This window comes from Mustela putorius, unplaced genomic scaffold (genome assembly GCF_011764305.1).
Source record: "Mustela putorius furo isolate JIRA1106 unplaced genomic scaffold, ASM1176430v1.1 tig00003834_pilon_pilon_pilon, whole genome shotgun sequence".
In the NCBI taxonomy this organism is placed as follows: domain Eukaryota; kingdom Metazoa; phylum Chordata; class Mammalia; order Carnivora; family Mustelidae; genus Mustela; species Mustela putorius.
In genome coordinates, this window is record NW_025421987.1 from 48,064,506 (window position 1) to 48,089,493 (window position 24,988).

Below are 24,988 nucleotides of genomic sequence, written 5' to 3' on the forward strand. Positions count from 1 at the left end.
AACGAAAACCATGTTCACAGCTGGCTTTAAAGTATATATTATTTCCAACAAACCTAGGACTCTCCCAAGCAGTTAAAGACCTTAAGACTGTTTTAAATACATTTACCAGTGTCTATTTTTGTGGCCAATTAGTGAAGTATTAATGGAGATCTGGGGTCACTTCAAGCTGTGGGTAAAGGGCGTCTGAGAAGAGAGAAAAAGATAACTGCAGAGCTGAGTGAGATCCCGGGACTAATGTGCTGGCAGTGGTGGACAGGGCCTGCCACAGCCCACTGTGTTCTGGAAGCTTCTATGATGTGGGGGCAGAACATGGTGGTGGCCAGCATCATGGCTCTGCAGCCGCTGTCAGACTTTGAATCTCAGCTCCGCTATTTACTGGGCAACGTTAACCTCTCGGAGCTTCACTTTCCTCATCTGAATGAGGGGATGACAGCATTTACCACATAGGGTTGCTACAAAGTATAAATGAATTAATATATGTAAAGCATTTAAAATCATGACTAGGCAGACTCAATGCATACTTACTTCCACATGATTGGGCTGACATTTACTGAGTGTGTCCTCTATGCTGGGCAATGCTCTAGGCGCAGGGGAGGGAACTGGCAGAAGACTTGCCCTCACAAGCTCTCAGACATGTGAGCCATTTAGGTACACTGTGAGGGAAAAAAAGGAGAGCCAGGAAACACCTGAGGTGTTAGAGAGGGTGGCCAGGGACCATGACATTTGATACGACGGATGATGGATGCCTGGTGAGTTTAGAGCCGATCGCAAGAGTTGGAGGTAGAGAAAGACTAGCTTTTAGGAGGGTTTCAGACCTGTGCCATGGTCCTGTGATCAGGACCTTCCTGAGATATTGTGTTGTTCCACATGTCGGCAAGGGCATCTACACAGAGTGGAGCACCTTCAGAAAGGAATTCCCTGGAAGACATGACAGTGCAACGTGGCAGCCCATGCCTTCTCTGTCAGATGGCTCCTTGTTTTCTGAAGGTGTGGACCAAGGAGGTGATGCCCAGGGAGGGACCACGGCTGAGAGACTTTGATTCAGTTCCAGCGAGAGCAGCCATCGACCCCAAAGTCACCCCTGAGAAACTGAGGGCCTTTCTGTGGAGAGCCCCGGCCATGGGAGCTGGGTCTAGGAGCTATTAGGCACTCGGACTGGGTGCTACAGCAGCTTCTGTCTCAGCTCTTACCACTCACCGTCCTCACTCTCTTCCTCTCTTCCCTTCACCTCGGCCTGGAAATGCCCAGGGGCCGGCAGCGGGAGCAGGTGGGGAGGCAGGAAATCTGACAGCATGACTTTGAGTTCCGTGTGATCCGCGCCCCCTCACTTAACAGTGGCAGTTGCAAAGGGAGACATTCATGAAGCGGCTTCGGTGCTTTTCATGGAATTGGAAACTGGGTAATCATGAACACATAATCACAAATGGAGATTCTGTTCGACTGGGGAGAAAGCGAAATGAAACGCATGCGTCACACCAGGTAATTCCAGCTCTGCTTAGACCCACTTTAGAGGTGTCAAAAACTGAGCTATTAAGGTGAATCCATATGCAAACTTATCAGCATTATACATTTTTACATTACCATAAAATGCCAGTTTTTTTTTTTTTTAAGATTTTATTTATGACAGAGAGAGAGAGCGAATCAGGGAGCACAAGCAGGGGGAGCTGGAGAGGGAGAAGCAGGTCCCCCAGTGTGGGGCTCGGTTCCAGGACACCGGGATCATGACTTCACACAACCATTGGAACTCAGTGGATTACAGCACTTGCACTAAATGACAGAAACAGAGCCCAGTTGTTCTGGTGGCCTTGCTGGTGGTCTGTCCAACGTGTATTTGCCCTTTTAATAGGATGGTAAGTGTGTTAGGGGTGGGCAATATGTCTGGCAAAAAATTCACACTTCTCTGACTCCCTTGCAGCTAAAAGTGGCTATGTGACACACTCTGGTCACTAAGCTGTAAGCAAATGCTGCTAAGCAATTTTGGGGAAAGCATTTGCTTTCTCAATACAAACTCTTCCCCTTTTTTTCTTTCTCTTCTTCCTGCCTGGAAGTAGATGGGATGACCGAGGTGCTGCGGCTATTTTGGAACCATGAGGCAACAAACATGAGGATGGAAGCCTAAAATAGAAGGCTTGTGGGTCACAAAGTAGAGCGGAGCCTGGGATCCCGGTGCCAATGTTGAGCTTCTAAGCTCTTGCCCAACTGCTGACCCCTGGACTCCTTTTCACAGAAGACCAATAGATCCTTATCTATTTAAGTCTTCAGTACTCAGGTTTTCTGTTATTTGAAGCTGCTCACATTTCTAACTGATACAAGTAACTTCCATAACAAGGGCTAGCTAACATAAATACATTTCCTCCTTTCGAAATAGGCACTCGGGTTTATGTGAAAACAGAGGTCAATTTGAGTGGATCATGTAAACAAGAGATAGTCTAGTTCTCTGCAGGAGAATTGGCCTTCCTAGCCCTTGCTTTGTCTTAAATTATGGCCCCTGGCCTCCTATGTCTTTTGTTCCTCAAAAATAATTTAAATGGAAGCGAGCCCTTGTGAGGACACTGACTAACTTGCCACCAGGTTTCCAGATCTGACTAAGCTTCGTTCTGCTCCTGTTTAGTCCGATTTCTTGTCCCGTCTCTTCTTGGTCACATGCTCCAACTTCTTGGCTGTGTTTACTACATAAATACTGCTCTCCCCGAGTTAGGGTTTCAGAGGCAGTTCTTGCCCCTTCATTTAGACCAGGAGTGACTTGACCAAAAGCCAAGAGAATGTCCATAGAGAGACAGAGACTGGCCATAGTCCTATTCGCTTTTCTTGGCCTATTAGAAAAATACTCAATGAGATTCCTAGTTAATGGCATCTTCTTGCCCCTTTATTTTGGCCGCTGGTCTACTGGTTGAGCAAGAAGAATGTGGTTTTAGGCAATGGGCTGCTGGGGTGTGGTTACAGTTTGGAGGCTGGTATTCCCCTGCTCACTCCTCTGTGTGGCCTGGTAAAAGCAAGAGAGTGCTGGAAACAGCCTGTGTGTGCTCCTTCAGCCATCAGCACACGGGCACTTGGGTGTGTGCTGAGGGGCGGTCAAACCTCCTGACCCCTCTTCGCTTGGGGCTGCTTCTGCCCAGGGACTTCCCTGAGAGAAAGTTCCCTTTGTCAACGTGCCGTGTGGAGAGCCTGTGGTGAAAAGTAGAGGCCAAGATGGCATTTATGAACTGTTCTTACGTGTGGGAAGTAATCACCCTCCGAATCCTTCCTTCTCCAATAAACACGTAATTGCGTCTTAAATCAAGAAGTGTGGCTACCACACATCTGCAAATGCCAAAAGTGGTAAAAAAAAGATTAAAATGAAATGGGCCTCTCCAAAGACGCTCTTGGTCCTGTGTGCTCTGGGAGCTCCTGCCTGCCGCGGGCACGCTCCTCAGCTAAACTCCTTGTTGAGCAAAGGAGAGTTCTCTCCCTGTCTCCAGTTCCATTTCCCTCACCCCTTCGTCCTTGTGTTATTTATGGGACAAGGCTGAGGAGTGAGTTGCTGAGGCACTTTTCAGCATATGCTTCATAAGTTTTATGAACCTCAATTGAATTTGCTTTTTTGTCTCCCTGTCTTGGCTGAATGACTTCTGTCTGGAATATAACCTGGCAGCCTGCTGAAGGCAATGAAGACGGCCCTCCCAGCTCTCCCAGCCGGCCAGCCTAGACCCTTTCCAATCATTTGCTTCATTTCCCGATATGATGGGGCACTTGAAACGGGGCACATAGCTTCAGCTGAGACCCGTGGGACAGGACATCAGTCACATCCTCTGCTCTGTAGCTCAAAAAAATCCGTGTCTCGTGGATGCCACTACGGATGCCCTCTTCAGAAGTGAGGCTCCCTTTTCTCCATGGAGCCTTCTTCCTTCATGTGGTCGGTGAAGTGCTACGCTAACTTGAAGCACTCAGAAATCTGAAGCCAAAGAATTGGCTAGACCAAGGCGAATGAATGGGCAGGTGGGGCTTCGGATGTGTAATGAGACAAAATTTTCAGTCAACCCAAGAGTGGCTGACATTTGCCACTGTCGACCTTCTCAGCACGAGACCATTCTTGTTGGAGACACATCTCTCCTTTGCGGGTTCTTGGAGAGAGGCAGGACCCAGATGTCCACCACAAAACCAAGGATGGCAACAAATACTTTTCATTCTTTACTCCTTGTTTGCTTGGCAAATAAGACCCTTGCATCCAATCATGGAATTTTCAGGGAGAGATGCCGGCTGCACAGTTCTTTGGAGATGTGCTGTGACAGGATGAGTTGGGAGGGAGTGGATGGCCTGATGACACTCTGCCTGGATCGGGGCTTGTCTGTGTTCATGGGATGCCCGGCTTCCCCTTTTCTATTTTCTAAGACTAGACTCTCAGTCTTCTCCTATCTTTGCAATGTCCCTTTGGTATAAGCCAACCAGCACACAAAGAAAACATGAGCCCCTCTATCCACCGCACAAACCACTAGAGAAAAATCAGGAGACCCTGGCTTGGCACTGCATTCTGGTTCATCACTTTTACCTGAGATGGACAAGAGTTCGTTTGTTATCCAAGGGGAATGTCACTGCTCTGCCCCTATCGTGATCTGAATCAGGACCAAACTTGTTTACTTTATCTCATCTTAGGGAGAAGTTTGGAGGAAGTGACTGGTGACTGATATTTTTAGCACACATGGCTGCTGCTTCGATAAAAGGTTTAAACAATGCAGGAAGGCTCAGAGGGAAACACCGCAGCCTTCTGGGCCGGTGGCCCCATCCCTCTTGCCTCCTGTCCCACATGAAAGGCACGAGGAATGCTGCTTTGCATTTGTTCAGTTCATATACTTTATTTATTTTTTTTTTAAAGATTTTATTTATTTATTTGACAGAGAGAAATCACAAGTAGATGGAGAGGCAGGCAGAGAGAGAGAGAGGGAAGCAGGCTCCCTGCTGAGCAGAGAGCCCGATGCGGGACTCGATCCCAGGACCCCGAGATCACTGACCCGAGCCGAAGGCAGCGGCTTAACCCACTGAGCCACCCAGGCACCCCAGTTCATATACTTTAAAACACATAATTGGGACATACTATGACTTTTGCTTGGTGACTTGTTTTTTCAAGTAACAATCTGTCCGGGATATCTTTCCATAAAGTCTCCATATATTCTCTTAACGAGCATGCAGTATTCTGTATCATACTTTAACCTTTCCCAGTTAGGAGTTTCTAATTTTTCACTAGCAGAAAAAAAAAAAAAGTTCTCCCATGAATAGCCTTGTGTATTTATCTTTGTGTTCCTAGGTAAATATCTTTTTGAGAATAGATGTTTCTGGAATTGAGTTTGTTCTCATATGGAATTTCTGGGTCAAACATTATATATATATATATATATATACATATATATATATATATATATATATGTATATATATATATTTAGTTTTTGTTAGGTGCCATCCAGCAGCTTTCCAAAAAGGCTTCACCAGTTGGCAGTGCCTCTAATAGGACAGCCCAGAGCTCAATCCTCGAGGCCTGTCAGTGGTTTTCTAGGTGCTGAATTCTCTTTTCATTTAACATTGTCACAGTGGTTTTGATTTCCCGCAACAGAGCCCTGCCTGAGACACCATGCTAAGATCACATGTCTCCTCTGCGTAAAACACTTCTGTGGCCACCAAATCCAGTTTAAACTATGGCACTATATGCTTCTCTTGAGCCCCTTTTACTCGCCGACCAGTCACAGCCTCTCTTGTCTCTGGCATCAAGAATGACTCAGCCTGCCTTTCAGCTTCCCCAGAATCTGGCTCCATTCCCTCGTTCATCAGTCTGGTTTTGGTGTTTTCTTACATTCATCCTGGGCTCCGAATGGGTATATCTCCCCTTGGGCTGCTCTAATCTGTGTGTGTGTGTGTGGGGGGCATACCTGGTGCCCCTGCCCCCCAGAAGTACTCCGGTCTTCAAGCTTTTGTTTTTTTCCCCTCTGGGCTCCATTGTCCCTCCCATCCTTCCTTTATCTGCGCCCACCACTTAGGACGGTCTTCTTGGAGACCAGGGGGACGCTAGCTCCCGTGGCTCCCATCTTTGCTTTTGCGTGGGTTGTGTTCTGGAACGTATTCCCTTCCACCTCCCCACCTTTGAACTCAGCATTAGATTTTATCAGAATGGAAAGCTCTTCTTCGGTCATTGTTTCATACATGCGTATCTTTTGCTCAATCTAGATGATAAGGGTTTCATGTAAAAGCTACCCCATGTTGCTTTCCTTTTGTATTCCAAAGAGTTTAAAGCAAGAGAGAAGAAAAGGAAGGATTTTTATTGAATGCCAATCATGGATAAAATGCTTTCTTAGCATGGCCTCATTGAATTTCTACAATAACCCTGGAAAGATATTTTTACCTTTTCGAGAGAAGAAACAACTTTCCCCTGGCAAATTTCCCCAACTCAAATTTAGTTCTGCCTCACCACATGCCACAGTGATTCCTAAAGATGTTGCCTGACCAATTGCCCTTTAGACTTTAATACTCCTGGGCAGGAACAGTGGTGAACTCCTACCATGAATAACTAACTCATGAAAAATGAAGACGTGCCTTCTTTGTCTGGAAGGATGCTGTTTTCAGGACTCTCAAGATATTTGGTCTGTGTGCTTTGATTTTCTTAAAGATTATTTAAAAAAAACTTTTTTAAAAATAAAACTTCTTATTTTGAGATAATTCTAGGCTTATAGGGGAGTTGCCAGAACACTACAGGGAGTTCCCTAGCATACCCTTTACCAAGCTCTCCCTAATGTTTAAAATCTTATATAAATATAGTATAATTATGAAAACTAACACATTAACCCTGGCACAATGCTAGTAACTAAACTACAGATGGCGGTAGCATTTTCCCGGTCTCCAGATTGATGTCTTTTGTTCCAGAATCCAACTGGGGAAATCACAGGATCGGGTGTGTCTCTTGGCCTCCCCTCCTCCCCATCTAGGACAGCTCCTCAGTCTTTTCTTGTTTTTCATGACTTTGATAGTTTTGAAGAATACTGATCAGGCATTTTGTAGAAAGCCCTACCATTTGGGTTTGTCTGACATTTTCTCAGGATCATATAAATTATGGATCTGGGGGAAGAGTACCACAGAGGAGATGTGCCTGCCCTTCTCAGTGGGTCACATCAGGGGGTACAGGCCATCATAATGACATCACCAGCAATGTTAGCCCTGACCAATTGGCTGAGGTGTTTTCTCTGCTGTAAAACAATCGTGTTTTACCTTTGAAGTTAATAAATATTTATTTCAGGGGGAAATGGTTTGAGATTATGGAGATATCTTGTTTCTTCTTAAATTTTCACTCACTAATTTCAGTGTCTCTCAGTGGATTATGCCTTCAGTAGGTACTACTGTGGTGTTCTAATAGTGATTTTCTATTTTTCTCATTCTATTTACATTTATTAATTGGAATTCTTCTGTAAGGAAGTGTTGTACTTTCTCTCCCATGTAGGTATGTATGTGTGTATGTATTCACTCAATCATTTACTTACCCACTATGGACTTGGGGATATTTATTTTGTTTTTTGGGTTATAACCCAACAGTACTATTATTTATTTTATTGCCCAGATTGCTCCAGCTTCAGTCATTGGAAGCTCTTTGAGGTTGAATCCTGTGTCTTTTAACATGCCTTCCTGTCGTCTTTTTTGTAATCACCTGGTTGTGTTTTACCACCATAAGACAGTCCCAGTTCATCTTGGATTTTTCCTGCTCCAGTCCTGGTTTCTTTCACTGGGGCGTGGTTTTAGAAACCAACATCAGGGCACTAGGTGTACTCATTGCTACTGGGCTCTTACTACTTCTGGGCTCTCTCAGGAGACAGACTGAGTTAGAACACACATGTGTGTATCCTAACCTATGCAAACATGGATTCTAACTACCTATCTACCTATCTACCTATGTATCTATCTATCATCTATTTACCTATCATTTATCATCAGTCATCATCTTCCTATCACCTAAAGTAACTACAAGACTTGATACCAAAGCCAAAGACACTACAAGACCCGAGCGGTGGGACAGTGAGGAGTTATTGTTTAACAGGTAAGAGTGTCCCATTGGGACCATGACAAAGTTGTGAAGGTGGATAGAGGCGACGGTTACCCCACAATGTGAGTGTACTTAATGGCACTGACTTATATGTCTAAAAAGCATTAAAATAGTAAAATTTTCCATTATGCATATTTGACCATAACAAAAAACATAGCCATAAGTTCACACTGCTCCGTCCCACTCCCATCAAGCACTACAGTGTTTATTCCAGCTTCCTCTTGCCTTGTCACTTCTTTCTCTAGAAGAAGGAAACTTGGTTCCCGTTATCGGCAATGCGTTTTCTTATATGTTCCACACTGGCATACATAGAAAGTAAGTTCAGAATTGTTAACCCAATAGCCCTGTGAGAAACAAGTGTACCAACCAGAGTACGGTGTTTATGTACTTTCTTTTTGTCTTTAGGCTCAGAGTACTGAGTCAGGATACTGTTTTCCAATTTTACTTAGCTCAGTTCCTTTCCTCCTCACCGTCTTCAGTGTGGTCATGTCATTCATTTGTAATAGGCTTGGATTCATTTGTCACAAGTGTCTGCTTGACGGCCAATGAGATAATGCGTGTGGAGGCCTAATGCACTTCCTGGCATGAAACAGGGTCTTAAGAAATATGAGCTGAACCCGAATTTGTGGCAGTGATTAGTGTTGTCCATCAGCCTCATTACTCCAGCTCTATAGAATGTCAAAAGAGCTTTGATCAGGTTTCGAGGACCATTCTTGTCTGTGACTCAGAACTAGGGTAACCAGCCCACAGAAATCAAGTCAGAGGAGCCGCTCTCATTAACATTGCACTATTGACAGCTGAGATACTTCTCCCAGGACAATAAATCTGTAGGTTTAAATGATGAGTAACAGTCAAAGGTGTGAATCATGCAAGGGACAGAGAAGATTTCGGGAGCGTAAAACTCTACAGAAACCCAGCAAGATGTCTCCTTCACCTCTCCATCACTTTTCCATAGTAGTCCCTCACCTCTTGATCTCAGCAGTGGGTTCTGATGCTGAAAGTCCCATGTTGAGATGCCTCACCTTGGTCAAATTCAGGTAGGATTTTACAGGGGTAGCAAGACACCAGCCCTACCTAACTTGGGCAGAATAGGAATGTGTGGGAGGATTTGTGGTGGATAACAGAATTGAAGAGAAAGCTGCCAGACCCTGTTTCTGAACCACAGGGACTTATAAGCTCGAGGAAGCTTGGTGGCAGGAACCAATTGCCACAGTGTCTAGGCCATGCCTGAATGAGTCAATTGCAGAAAACTCTCTGCATCTTTCCACTCAAGACTCCATTTCTGGGAGAGTTCCATTGGTCTAGTCTGGGTAACATGCCCACTCCTGGGTTGAGGGAAGGCAGAGAACCTTGAATAGAGAGCCAGCAATGGGGAGAGGGGGGTAGATGGCAAGCAGCAGATGTCTACTACTTTCTGTGATGTACGCATCTTCCATCCATCTGTTGTGAGCTCTGAGTTAATTGATATTTAAAAAAAAAAAAACCCAAAGCAATAGACAACCTTTCCCCACATTCCCTACGTGTATTCACTTTATATCCTAGATAGTTGTATCTTCATTGCCAGGACAGGTGTGAATGGACTGTGGTATGTGGTTGGCTCTGCTGTTGTCTGAGAGGTGCTGTAGGCCATCCTTCAGGGCATCGTGAAGTCCATGGTCAGGGAGGGTCCCTGGGACATCTATCCAGTTTTTCTTGAGACAGCCCTTTATTGTGGAGGTTAACGACACTTCAGGTCAGCCTGTTTTCACCCTCAAGAACTGGCTAAAAAGTCAAAGAATTGACTAATCTCCAATGAAAAGGGGGGAATGTTAGGTCCGATTTAATGTTAAAACCTGTTTAACTATTAGGGTCTGCAACTCCATATTGCCTAGGTAGCCATATTGTTGTTTACATCCACGGACTTCATTCCGGGAATAAACGCCCCAGTAGTTCCTGGTATGGTTCGGGTATCGATTCTGGGAGTGAACACCTTAACAATAGAAGCCAGGTATCTTGCATCTGCGGTTATGCCCTATAAAACCAGCCTGTGAGATCAGGAGGGGGTCGCTCTCTTTGGAGGTGGCCCTGGCTAGTCAGTCTGACTTCTAATGCTTGGCATAGAATAAAGCTCTACATAACTTTCACTTTGTCTCAGTCTCGTTCCTTTGATACGGACCCCAACAGGTTGAAGCCCTTGGGGTTTCCCTGATTTCACATTTTATGCAACCTTCAAATAATATCTATGTAGAAGTTAGGGTTGGGTATGGAAATCAATTTACTATAACACCAAGTTTACAGGCATAGAAGTTTGGAATTTGAAAGAATAGAATTCAAATTCTGATGTGGCCACTTACCATCTGTGTATTCTTTGGTGTTATTTTGCTTCCTTAGGGCTCAGTTTCCATATCTGTAAAACAGAGGAAGGGTCTAGTTGGTAAAGGCACAAGCCATGGGATGAGACACTTGGATTGATTCCCCAACCCACACTCAATAGCCATATGACCACGGGAATATTCTTTAGTGTCTTTCAATCTTTCCTTATCTGTTAAATGGAATAATGGTAGTGCTTCCCTCTAAGTCTTGATCTGAGAACTAAATAAGGTAATTTATATAGGTCACCAATGTTATTATTAGCCCTGAATTTTCTTTGAGGATAAAAATCCTGTGTGTGAGGTGTGTGGCATAGGGTCTTTCCTCTTATAGCCAACCTTTCATAAGGGTGACCGTTGATACCATGTGGCTTAATGGCTGTTTGTGAATTATGTGTGATTCCTTTTATTTGTGCAGGTAATTGAGTTTCTGTGTCTGTCCATATATTTTCAGCAAATTGCCTTATAACTGGTGAGAGACTTGCTGCTGTTTTTTTTTTTTTTTTTTTTTTTTTTTTTATCTTCAGAGAATTCTCAAAGATTGCAAAGACCCAAGGAGGCTTTTGGAAAACTGTTTAATAAACGGATTGGACTCAACAGTCTAACTTCCTCTTGAGTTACTGAAGTGATGAGACTCCCCCTTAACTGCGAGTTTCTATTTGGAGAGCTCTAAAGGTAGAGCTGAAAATATATTCTAAATGTAGTCTCATTTAGATGAAGAAAACAACAGGCAGTCTTTTTTTTTTTTAATTTTTTATATATTTTTAAAGCTGACTTCTTTGTCCCCCGTTTCCCAGAGAGTTGCTGAATTCTCCACTTAACTTTGTGGAGACCAGAATGTTCGGCTGTGTCCCCAGATTACAGATCCATGAAAGTCACTTCAGAGCCGGATTCCTTCCTGGCTTCGGCATCAGGAGCGTTTTTCTTTCTATGACCTAGATTTCCTACCTTCATCACGAGTTCTAACATCCTGCTTTCTCATTCCTTTTGGATTCCTGGACACTGCCATTCTGATCTCCTGACTTATCACCTCCTGCTTCTGTCGAGGCTGCCTGATCTCTTCCCTGGTGACCTCAGTGTTTGTCCCTGCCAGCCTGTGATTTCATGCTCACAATGTTCTTGAGAGAATAGAAACCTCTCCATCTGCTCCTCTAAGGGACAGGCTGTTTTGAAAAATTAATTTAACTTCTCACTGACCATATCACCCCTCGGCGGGCCCTGGGCACGTGGCTTCTCTGACCCCCCAGGCACCCCTGCCCTGGGAAGATGCCGATTCTTAGTTGCGTTTCTTGGTGCCCTTTGAGTTTCCAGCATGGAGCTCTGGGGCCTGCAGCTCAGCTTAAGAACCTGGCATTTTCTGGTGAGGTGGGCCTTTTTAGTCCTTCAGGACGATTGACTCCCTGTCTGACAGTGCCTGTGATTCAGTCTTCAATCCCTTTTGAGGTTCTTGTGTGTCTGGTAGAGTATACATGCTTCAAATTGATGACAAAGCTATGTTTTTTCTGGGTGTTTCACTATTTTTTTTAAAAAAAAGATTTTATTTATTTATTTGACAGACAGAGATCACAAGTAGGCAGAGAGGCAGGCGGAGGGAGAGGGGGAAGCAGGCTCCCCGCTGAGCAGAGAGCCCGATTCAGGGCTTCATCCCAGGACCCCAGGATCATGACCTGAGCCTGGGCAGAGGTTTAACCCACTGAGCCACCCTGGTGCCCCTGGGTGTTTCACTACTTTTGAAGGGGGGGGCATCACACTATTACTTTCAAACTCTCCTTTTATTTAATTGTCAATTGCCCATTTCCTTAACTTCCAAGTTTTATATAGGTGGATTCTCCTACCAAAAGAGCCAATTTTGCAAAAAAACAAAACAAAGCAAAACAAAGCTCAACATGAGTCTTCTATTCTGAATCTCTCCAAATTGTAAGCAGTGGATGGGCTTTAGGAAGGAAAAGTGTTGTGGGGAAAAGTCCTTGTATTCATCAAAATGTTCATAACTTTAGTTTTGCTTATGAATTGTTTGAGGCATTTAGAAGACTTCTTGAAATTAATTCCTTTTAGTTCCAAAGCCCACCCACTATTTTTTAAAAAGATTTATTCATTTATTTGAGAGAAAGAGAATGAGAGAGAGAGAGAGAGAGCATGAGAGGAGAGAGGTCAGTGGGAGAAGCAGACTCCTTGCAGAGCAGGAAGCCTGATGCAGGACTTGATCCCAGGACTCTAGGATCATGACCTGAGCCGGAGGCAGTCGCTTAACCAACTGAGCCACGCAGGTGCCCATTCTTTTACTAATCTGTAGCATCATCAGCTGCTTAACCGAACAACCAGAGGCATCCATCAATGGGACAATCTGGGAGCAGTCCAATGAGTAGTGTGACCTGCTCCCTCTTCTGGACCTCTGCATGTGAGGGCAATGACGTTGTTTGTGTCTGGGTGACCTGAGGTGGGACCTGGTGACATCATACGGAAGTCGACATGCCTTGAACAAGGTAGGAGGGGCACAGGGCTCCACTGTTCAAATGAAGGCATTTTTCCACCCTGAGAAGGTATTTGTTGAGCACTTACTGTGTACTCAGCATCATGGTTGGTGTTCCAGAGGCATAATCAAATTTAAGACTTGGCTTCTGCTCACTTCAAAACAACCTTGTTGGAAAGAAAGGAAGGGGTTTTGGAAATTGATGTAGGTACCAGGTAGAAAATGGTGCACATCAGCATAACAGCCATATGACTAGAACTAAGTCCATGTGTTAATTACAACTGGAGGATAGAAAAGTGAGAGAGAAGATCAACATTGTTGGGAGGTCTTCCTGGGGAAGTGGCTTTGAGGGGGTCTTTGAAGGAAGGAGGCTGCATTGTTGGTATCTAAATGTGTTGCCTTTACAGAGACCTGGGCGTGAATCACATGCTTCATTTCAGAGGTTGTGTGACCTTGGGGAAGTTCGCTCATGTTTCTGAGCTTCAGTTTCTTCATCTGTAAAACATAGAAAACACATCACAGGGTTATGAAGATTATATATGATGACACGGTAAAGGCCCGAGGTGCCACGTTGCTTCAATGGGAGATAAGGAAGACTTTTCCACAGATGCTGCTGAGACAACTGGATATCCATATGGGGAGAAGAGGAGCTTCTGCCCCTACATCACTCCACACACAGAAGTTCATCTGAGATGGTTTATAAATGCAACATATAAAACCAGAGCCATCAATCTAGAAGAATGTAGAGGAGAATGTCTTAGTCAACCTGAGCCAGGCAAAGACTTCTATGTCAGGATGTGGAGAGCACTAACCATAAAAGATAAAATTGATGAGTTAGACTATATCAAAATAAATAATGTCCGCTCATTGAAAAATGCTGTTAAGAAAGTAAAAAGGTGAGACGTCTGGGTGGCTCGGTTGGTTAAGCGTCTCCTTTGGCTTGGGTCGTGGTCCCGGCGTCCTGGAGTGGAGTCCTGCATCGGGCTCCTTGCTCAGTGGGGAGCCTGCTCCTCCCTTTGTCTCTGCCTGCCACTCTGTCTGCCTGTGCTCACTCTCTCTCTCTCTGACAAATAAATAAATAAAATCTTAAAAAAAAAAAAAAGAAAAGTAAAAGGCAAAACACAGACTGGGAGAAAATATTTATAATACATATACTCTAACAACAGACTTATATCTGGAAAATACCAAAAACTGTTACAACTGAACAATAAGAAGACAACCTAATAATAACATACTCAAAAGATTTGAACAGAAAGCTCAGAAAAAAGAAGATATATAGATGGACAATAAATACATGGAAAGATAATCCATACATTTATTCATTTGGAAAAAGCAATTTAAAATCAGAATAAGATACCGCTAGATGTCCATTAAAATGACTAGAATTAAAACCACTGATAATACCAAGTTGTAGAAGAACCGGAACATTCTCCTCTGCTGGGAGGAGTTTAAGTAGCACACCACCGTGGAGAACTGTTTGTCAGTTTCTTACAAAGTTACACATACATCTATGCTATGACTCAGCACTTAAATTTATAGATATTTATCCAGAGATGTGGAAACTTATGTCCGCAAAAAGACTTATGGAAGAATGTTCAGAGCAGTCTCATTCATAATAGCCAGAAATAAGAAAACTCTATGTTCATCAACATGAAAAGAGAAGCAAATTATGGGGTATCCGTTGTAATTGAATACTGCTTAGCACTAAGAAGGACAAATGACTGACACATAACAACATGGGTGAACCTCATTATGCCGAGTGAAAGAAATCAGACACAAAAGAGAATTTACAGCATGATTCCTTTTATACTAAATTCTAGGACAGATAAGAGGATTCCAGAGTGATAGAAATCAAACAGTTGTCTTTGTGGGAGGGAACTGAGTGGAAAGTGGGACAAAGGAACTCTGTAGAATGATGGACCTGATCTCTGTCTCCACTGGAGTGACAGTTGTGTGAGAGTGTATAATTGTCTAAGTTCCAATGTATAGCATTGTTGAATCACTATACTGTACACCTGAAACTAATATCTCATTGCATGTTAATTATACTTCAATAAGAAAATAAACATGAAACATCCTCATTGAACTATTTAAGATCTGTGCATTTTACTGTTTGTAAATTATTTTTAAATACAAAAGGATGTCATGGTAAAGTACGCAGTGTGTCTTGACTTCTCAGCAATGGTGGCCATGGGTATTATAGGCATGGACAATGGTATCAGGAGTTTTAGTTTTGATCTCCTGCCCAATAAGCCGGTGGCTTGGTCAGTCATTGCCTTTGTCAGTAGGGTCCTGTGGGACTCACATAAGACTCTTGGCCGGTGCTGGGATGTTCTTATTGTTACCCACAGAGATGCACCTGAATTCTGCAGGCACATGTACACTGTTGCTCTCTCCTCACGGCTCGTTCTAGCTCTCTCTCTCACACACAATCATGAGCTGGCTTCCTTCCTTCCTTCCTTTCTACCTTCCTTTCTTCCTTCCTTCCTATCATTTATCATCTTTATTCCACCTCATTCCAAAGCCGATTGAATGTCGGCCAGTGGATAAAATTGTGTAGGAAGTACACATAAAAACAAAGCCACAAAGAAATAGACACCATTTGGTCCTGAACCCTTGCCAGGGGCAGGCTACACATTTGGCTCAGAGCTTCTGGTCATAGCAACGAAAAGAGAAAGGTGATTAGTTACTGAACAGCCCGCAGAACAGATTAACTTTATCGCAAAGCAGTGTCTTAGGCTGGGACCTGTTATTCAGAGCCCCAGGTTCCCAGTGTATTTGCCTGAGTGGCGGATTAGTGGTGAGGAGAGAAGGAACCAGAGATTTTTTTCACTCTTGGCTGGTTTTCCTGGCAGGGGGACGCTGAGAGTTTCCTTTTGGAAGTGAGAGGCGCTGGGCTACTCCCTGCCGTGGAAACGGCATTATTTGTATTCCGAGTCTCTGTGGTCATCCTCTGTGTGCTCAACCTGTCCCCACCACATGGTTTATCTTCATACTGCTTTCCTGTGATTTCAGTTTTGAGGCTGACACTGTTTCTCGAGTTAAATTCTGGCCAGACAAGCTTGTTGCTGAATGGCCCATCCCTGTGGAGGTCTCTTTCATTATCTTGGCTGTTTCTCTTTGATTGTGGTAGACTTACGTTTTCCTTCCCCTTCTCAGAGTCCTTTTAGACTTTAAAGCCTCTTAGCATTTCAGGGGGAGTTATCAAGTGCTTTTTTTTTTTTTTCTTTTTGATGGAGAATACTCTGCCATTGACCCTTTTAAGAACGAGCTCCCCAAGTGCAAGCAGTCACTGGTCTTGTAACGTATTACAGATCAGTCTTCCTCTTGTCTTAAAGAGTTACTTCCACTCTGAATCTGCCATTTGGTAGCGGGAAATGAGATTTTCAGACTGGTTCCTGGAACGAAATCTTGACTTCCAAGAGTGGGGAACTTGTAGCTGTCAAGCCCACCAGACTGGGTGTGGGGATCTAGATTCCAGGTTAACTTCTGGGGCTGATATTGGGCAAGTGACACAAGCTTCCTGGACTTGCTTTCCTCATAGTGCAGTGGAGGAAATAGTCTCAGAACATTGTTGTAAAGGTCAAATAAGATAGAACACTTGAAAGTGCTTTGAGAGTCTGAGTGCTTTAAATTCTTAGTCTGTAAGGGAGAGGAAAAGGACACATGTTTTCACCAGGCTTGAATTTGCAGGTTGTATTCACTGTCTTGGCAGGGGGACAAAAGAATAAGGAAACATATTTCCTGTCCTGAAGAGTTTTGGATGAGTTCGAAGGATGTATGTAAAATGCAAAACATTTTGTTTTCTCTCTCTTTTAAAAATTTCGTATTTATTTATTTGTCAGAGAGAGTGCACACAAGCAGGGGTGGCGGGGGGCAGAGGAAGAAGCAGGCTGCCGGCTGAGCAAGGATTCTGATGGGATGCGGGACTCCATCCTCCTGGGATCATGAGCTGAGTCGAAGGCAGACACTTAAGGGACTGAGCCATCCAGGCATTCTGCAAAACAATTAACCTTGAAACCCCATCTGAAGTCTTTTGTTTTGGCTCAAGATTTGGGGCCAGACTTGTTTCTTTAATCTTTTTTTTTTTTTAAAGATTTTATTTATTTATTTGACTGACAGAGATCACAGGTAGGCAGAGGGGGGTGGGAAGCAGGCTCCCTGCTGAGCAGAGAGCCCAATGTGGGGCTTGATCCCAGGACCCTGAGATCATGACCTGAGCCGAAGGCAGAGGATTTAACCCACTGAGCCACCCAGGTGCCCCTGTTTCTTTAATCTTTCTTTCACTAAATAAATTCAATAAATAAATAAATTCCTCTTGACATTGATATTTAGGTATCTCTTAACCTCCCTCAAGCAATATGTTTCCAATAATGAGAATTTTGTAACTCATCATGTTTCTTTTATTGCTTTGGCTACCAGGAACCTCAAAGCTACAACTATTGCTTAGTCTAAATAACTGTGATATCCAACGTGCTTTCCTTTTGCTGCTGCTTTGCCTTAGCTGATGTCTGATTTTTCTTTTGCATTTGAATAGTCTTATTGAATGTATCTCTGTTGGACCACATTGTTGCATAATGTTTTTGGAATTACAAATAACTTGTATAAATTAGTTTGGAAGTATAAATAATGCCAACACATAACAACACACAATGAACACTGCTCTATGAGAAAAATGCACTGAGTTCTAATTCTGCAACTTTCCTCCTGTCTTAGTGGTTGAAAAGCAGGCTGTCTTGAATTCTAAAGCAGCTAAAAAACCTCAATGGTTTTGCCACCATTGAGGCAAATAGGTGCCCGGTGGGAGGCACTGGCCACTTGAGAATTTGCTAGATTGGGAGAGGAGCAGAATGAGCTTCAGGCCCGATCTTTCTCAGCAGCTCAGAAGGGTCTGCTCAAGCAGATCTCCTGGTTTCCGTTCGTATGTGTGCCTCCAGTCAGGGCTTGGCTCTCACACCAGTATTTCTCATACTTGAACACTCTTGTGAATCCCCTGGGGATCTTGTTAAAATGCAGATTCTGAGTCACTATTTGTTGGACTGGGCAGGAGAGTCTGCATTTTTAACGAGTTCTCAGGTGGTACTGATGCTTTAGTCTCTGGAACGTGCTTTGAGTGGCGAGGACTTAGAAGTCATTTAAACCTGAGCTGTGAAATGGACAAATCTGACTTGTTTATGAATCATACTTCTTAATGTCAGAATTATTTATTATATTTATAAATATATACATTATTATTATTATTTAGAAATTTTATTGTTTATCAAAATATTATATATACCATATATTCATTTATATATATTATATTTATATTTATAATATTGCTAGACCTGTCTTCTTCTAAGAATCTTCAGTCTTGGAGCCTCTGGGTGGCTCAGATGGTTAGGCATCAGCCTTCAGTTCAAGTCATGATCCCAGGGCCCTGGGATTGAGTCCCATATTGAGCTTCCTGCTCAGTGGGGAGTCTGTTTTCCCTCTTCCTCTGCCTCTCCCCCTGCTTGTATGTGCTCTCCCTCTCTCTCAAATGACTAAATAAAATCTAAAAAAAAAAAAAAATCCTCAATCTTCATAGTTCATAGTTTCTAGTTATTAGTTGAGCATCTTCTGTTGGAAATTTATTATTTCTTCCACCTCTTGCTGAGTTTCTCCTTTCTTCCCTCACCTCTTGACCCACATCACACTCTGAAGTCCATATCTAAAGAAAATACATTGTGAGCTGCAGTGTCCTTGGATAAGGGTCTGATCTCTCTGGTCTTAGGGGTAGAATGGCTTGTACCTTCCTACAGAGCTGGGGGTCCCACGGGACCCTGTGCCTAGTGGGTCCCTTTTAGACATTTGTAGATTGACTGATTGGCCTGTGATTCTAAATCTTTATGATAGCTGATTAGAAATGAAAAAATTGACAACAACTGGCTAACCTTTATCAGCTTCTCCCCGCTCAACAGAAGTAGGGGCTAAGGCCCATTGTAGTGGTTTCGGGAAGTACTGTGAAGAGAAGGGCCCTAATCTGCACGAGGCCAAGGGGTGAGGATGGGTATTAGGGTTGGTGCATTTGATCAGGTTTTCAGGCAGCTCCTATAATGCCGGTAGGCTTCATGTTAGGCCACAGAGATCAAAGGTATTCACAACCCTGTGGTTAGAAAACACGACAAAGTGTGCCCTGAGGTTTGTGCGTGTGAGCGTGTGAGCCGTTGACTGCCTCCTTGCCACATGCTCTCTGATTCCCCGGCACTTTCCAGTCTCGATCCCCCATCACTCTTCTCTTCACCCCAGTCAGAGAGCTGAATCAGGGCTGCAAAGTGACAGGTCGGGACTTACGTATCTGCAGAAATGGACCTCTCTCTGTTGAGTTCTTCACCCTGGAGTAAGGTGATAGTTGCCCCAGTAAAGGAAGGGTTCCGCTTCTGCTACAGAACGTCAGTGGTGAGGTGTGTCAAAACAAGTGGCTTATTCATCATGTTTAAACCACCCAAGTTTGCTCATAAAATATACAAAAAAATAAACTAAAGTACATTCAGGAGTTACTGTTTAATACTTTTATTCTGACTGATTTGCATTTGATATGATTTCATGAGTAAGGGGAGAGGAAGGTTTGGCTACAATTAGTTGGTGGTAAATTGCAGATGCATCCGATGTTGAACGGTACCTTCTTCTACTGTCTTGAAAAATTTAGCTAAAGCCCCAAAGTCAATAACTGGATATAAAGTTCCTAGGGAGTTGCTGCTAGAGAGGTCCCTTTGGCACTGTTAATGATGTGCCCAAACCAGCCCAGGGATCTTCAGCCCAACAATGACCTCTGGGCTGTGTGAGGAGGACTTGAAATTCAAGGGGGATCATCAAGGAAATGAATCACTTGCCTGGGCTTTTCCTTCCAAGTCTGGGTGGGGGTTCCTCCAGGAAACCAACACTGTATCACAGAAGCACCGATGAGGCAGAATGTAAGTCCACTTTGCTCCATGCCTCTTTAGCCTGCTCTTACACCGGAAGAGAGATGGGTGGAGATGGAGAAGGTGTGGAAGGGCAGGGGATGTACAGATCCTGCCCACCCCCAAGCAGGTCAGGGCTAAGGTTGGAAGAGAGGGTGATCAGGTTGTTTAGGGAGAGGTGGCTGAGCATTGAATTGTATGAGATTGACTTTTTAAAAAATATTTTATTTATTTGAGAGCAAGAGAGAGAGAGAGAGCACACGAGTGGGGAGAGGGGAAAGGAGAGGAAGAGAATCCTCAAGCAGGCTCTGAGCTGAGCATGGAGCCAGATGCAGGGCTTGATCCTAGGACTATGAGACCGTGATCTGAGTTGAAGGCAGATGCTTAATGACTGAGCCCCCCAGGTGCCCCATGGGGTTGGTACTATGACTGAGACTAAACCAGGCCAGAGAGGGCCTTGATTATCAAAGTGAGGCTTGTTCTTAGAACTGGCAGTGACTGGAAAGTTATGAGATCTGTTAAGTATGGTCAAGGGGTAGACAAGGGAGATCTGATAGGACAAGGTGAAAGCAGGGGCTAAGGAAAACAGAGCTGTTTCCCATTTGAATCCCGCTTGATTCAGGCTATTCGGAGCTGGTTTCCCACGTCAGCCTGGGTACACCCAGGGGAGTATATCCCGTCAGTGATCATCGTCTGTCCTGAGTGTTTCAGGGAAGAGAGGGTAAGGAATTTTGGGCTAGACCTTTTTTATATCTCGCCTCCAGAAATGCATAGCGGTGCTCAAGGAGTGGTCTGGGCAGTAGAAGGGGCTCCCTGCTCCAAGCTATCTCCCCTGTAGCACTATCTCATTTGGTTTCCATTTCTTTGGATTAGCAGACACTTTTTTTTTTTTTGCCTTTAAAAAGGTTTTAATGGAAATAGAAATATTTGTAGGAAGTCAGTCCCTGAATTAGTATCGATCAGTGACTTCGGTAGACGGTCTGGGGGGATCCAGTCCCCGTGTCTGCTCAGAAAGCTTCCATGGCTCCCCAGGGTCTTTGTAATTAAGACTGAACAATGTAGCTTGGCACACAGGCTCTCCAGGAACCTGTCTCAGGCTTCACTTCTGGATGGGACCCCTGACTCCTCCCATCTTACCCCATAGGTCAAAATCTCTCCTGGTGTCCATGCCTCTTCTTGGACACGTTACTCACTTTCCTCCCTTTTTCCCATCACACTCTGCTTCCCATTGCTGTCTAAAAAAGTCTACCCACTGGGCTGGGTTAAGATGCCACTTTCTACCTAAAGTCCTCCTCTTATCTCCCAACTGATTTCTCTCTCCCTTAGTGATTCTTAATGCAGAAACCATCCCTGCTTTGATAAGAGGACATTACATGTCAGGAATTAGAGAAAGAGAGGTGCAGTTTCAGCAAAATGACACTGCGTGGTAGTTTTGTTGGGCAAACACTGGGACTTCCTTCAAGCATATGTCATCATTACCCCTCTTCCCTTTTAGATTTATTTTTAATTTTTTACAGCTCTAAGGTTTACCCTTCCCTTTCATATTGAATCTCAAGCATGCAGGTTTCCTTCCTCTGCTGACTCAAAGTAATTCTTGGAGGGGTTCTCTTGTAAATTTTATATGTTAAGAAAATGGCTGATGAATCCTCCCTCTACCTACCTCGCAGCTCTTAGTGGAGGACAAGTCTCCTAAAAAATTTCTGTGTCTGTGGAATGCCTGGGTGGCTCAGTGGGTTAAAGCCTCTGCCTTTGGCTCGGGTCATGATCTCAGGGTCCAGGGATTGAGCCCCGCATTGGGCTCTCTGCTCTGCGGGGAGCCTGCTTCCCTTCCTCTCCCTCTGCCTACTTGTGATCTCTGTCTGTCAAATAAATAAATAAAATCTTTAAAAAAAGATTTGTGTCTGTAGATTTAATGTTTACTTCATCTTATGGCATTGTCTGTACACAACTCTAGCACACTCTACTGCCCACCAGACTTAGAATTTTCTGTCTGCTTCCCTGACCGATTGTAGACTTCTAGACAGTCTCTTGGTTTTACCTACTCTATGTGGTGTACTTTGTAGGTGCTTAATAAAGGTTTGGTGAGTGATAACCTATGAGATCTAAATCTACAGGGAAAAAACTCTGGAGAGAAGCTAAATGAAAGAAAAGGAGAGCTGTTGGAAAGGGTGAGGAACTAGAGGCTCTTGGGACCAACTTCCATCATGCTGCCATTTAGCCCGAGGTTGGCATGTAATCAGGCCGCAGCCTCCCTCTTCACATCAGGCTGTAGACATGCGGCCTCGAGGGAACTTCACCCCCATCTCCTTGCTTTGCTTCTGCACGCACGCTCCGGCACGTGTGAGACCGGGGCAGGCGGCTCAAATGTGGGCTCAGGAGTGAGGGAGGGACGCTGTGGCTTTGACTACTTCCTCCAGGATGGGTAGAAGAGTGTTCGACTTTTCAACAGATCCAGCAATATCTAAATACCAGGTCCATGACAACTACAACCTTCCTTGGCTGGTTGGCAAATTAAAAACAGATGAGGGGCGCCCGGGTGGCTCAGTTGGTCAAGCATCTAACTCTTGATTTTGGCTCAGGTTATGATCTCAGGGTCGTGAGATGGAGCCCTGTGTCGGGCTCTGGGCTGAGCGCAGAGTCAGCTGGTTCCCCTCCCTTTCCCCGCTTGCTCTCTCTCTCTCTCTCTTTCAAATAAACAAATAAAATCTTAAAAAGAAATAAACACAGATGGTACACCCAGACCAAAGAGAGTGCAGGAGACGTACTAATGTTTCCAGGGTCAGTCTCCTTCCTCCATGGGATCTTCCAGATGGTATAGTCCACACACATGCCTCCTTTACAAAATATCCTACGGCATTTATTACTTGGTGCTGTTCAAGTCCTTGACTGGAGCGTCTTGCTATTTTTAGTTAGTGTCTTTAATAACTTCTGCCTTTTTTGCTTCAGAGCTCATCTCTACCGCTGCTTCTTTGCTCCTTGTCATATGAAGCAGCTGATCATGGAGAAGGAAGTCAGTGATTATTCGTTGCTTTGCCCTCTAATTAGACCCACTATGGACTAGCTACTAAGGGGCACAAGCTTTCAGGGGTGTAGTTTGGGGGCAGTCATCTCCAAAGACCCACTGTGTAAATATTAACCGAGGTTGCCTCTCTCTAGACCTCAGGGGATTTGAAGCAGATCAAGACTTTTCAAGAAATAAACCACAAGTAGCTGAAAAACACCAAAGTTCAAACTACATCCGGTGTCAGCCTGTGAGAGAATTTCTGCAGCAGAAGGAAGTTTGCTATTCTTGACCTGAACTTTAGTATTCTGTGACAATATGGGGGTTGTCAAAATGCTTCTAATCTCACTGACAATGTTACATTCTTTTCCATAAATCATATCTGGAATTAGAGAAACTGATTGATAGCAGAGAGAAATTTCCCCAGTGACAGTAGACTATGTGTGTGTGTGTGTGTGTATGTAAATCCAAGTAATTGGTTAATATTATGGAAACGTTACTTCAGTTTTAAGTGGTGTTTTTCTCAATGTGATGTGTAGTACTTAAAAAATATGACACAGACATAGTCTTAGACTGCCCCCCCCGCCCCATGCCTCTGACATTATTCACACTGAAGCTCTCAAACAGCCAACTTGGAAAGCACTTTTAACTACAGCTCACATCATTAGTGTTTCTGCTGTCTAAGCAGAAAAAATTGGGATGCAACTTAGCAAAGGCTGAGGAAAATATAAAATATGAAGGATAATAGGTCTGTTTCTCAAATGGTTTCCCTGTGTAATGAGCATCCTAATGATTTTCTTCAATTAATATATTTTCATTTATCTCAGGATGAGAAAGCCAAGAATATTCTGTTAAAATCATCTGTGTTTACCAAGATGTGTACACTTTGGAGTCACCGGCCTCTTCTCAGCTCTTGCTTGGCCAGGCTTTCCCTTCTGGGTCCACACAGCTTGGTGTCAGCTCCCAGTATCTTGCTTCTGGCCTTCAGACTGGACTTTCTAGCTCCTTGATAAATATTTCAGAAAAGTCTGATTGATATTTCTAACTCAACAAGCTCAAGTGACCTTAGGATAGATCCCCTAGCAATATTTGTGTGACAATATTTGTGTACCATTGACTTCTCTCTGAACACCTGAATCAACTTTGACTTATTTTTTTTATTTGCTACAGTCAACGGTGGCCAAGTCCTGTTGATTCAGACTTTGAAATGTTTAGACAATATTCTCTCAGGTTCGCATTTCTATTTCTGATATCCTAGTTCAGGTCACACGTTCTTGTGCCTGTCTGGGTCATGGCAACTAATGACCTGCCTAATTGGTCTCATGAGTTACCATGATTCTTTCTCAAAAATCTCCTTCATGTTACCCACCATGCATGGTGCTCTTCCTAAAGAATGACTTAGATGATGCCTTTCTCTTGCTGAAAGAATCCTGGTAGGTCCCCACTGCCTACTGAATTTGCTTCTAATCTAACTTTCCAGCCACATTTTCTGTAACTCCCTCCTATCTCCTCCCACTGAACCCCAAGAGAACAGCTCACTACTGTTCAATGAGCTACTCACTTTGACCCCCTGTCCTTTGCTTGGGATGTTTTCACCCCTAGAGCCTCTACCAAGACAACATACACTGTCCTGCAACTTCCCCTAATCCCTCAGTGCCCCCCCAACTGGAACAATTTTAATTTCCGGTTTTAAAAAAAATCCCCAGGTTTTATGGAGACCTTGTTTACATTTCTGTCTCTCTTGCACAGCAACTTGAGCTCTGAGAAAGCAGGGAGTATGTCATTTTTATTTTTATTTTTATTTTTATTTTTTAAGATTCAACTTAGTGATAGATATTTATTAATTCTTCTAGTTGAGTGAATGGATAAAGGAGTGGTTACTTTTTTTCTTTTCTTTTCTTTTTTATTTTTTTAAAAAGATTTTATTTATTTATTTGACAGAGAGAGATCGCAAGTAGGCAGAGAGGCAGGTAGAGAGAGGTGGGGGGAAGTAGGCTCCCCGCGGAGCAGAGAGCCCAATGTGGGGCTTGATCCCAGAACCCTGAGATCATGACCTGAGCCGAAGGCATAGGCTTTAACCCACTGAGCCACCCAGGTGCCCCTTCTTTTTTTTTTTTTAAAGATTTTATTTACTTATTTATTTGTCAGAGAGAGAGAGAGAGCGAGCAAATGCAGGCAGAGGGAGAGGGAGAAGC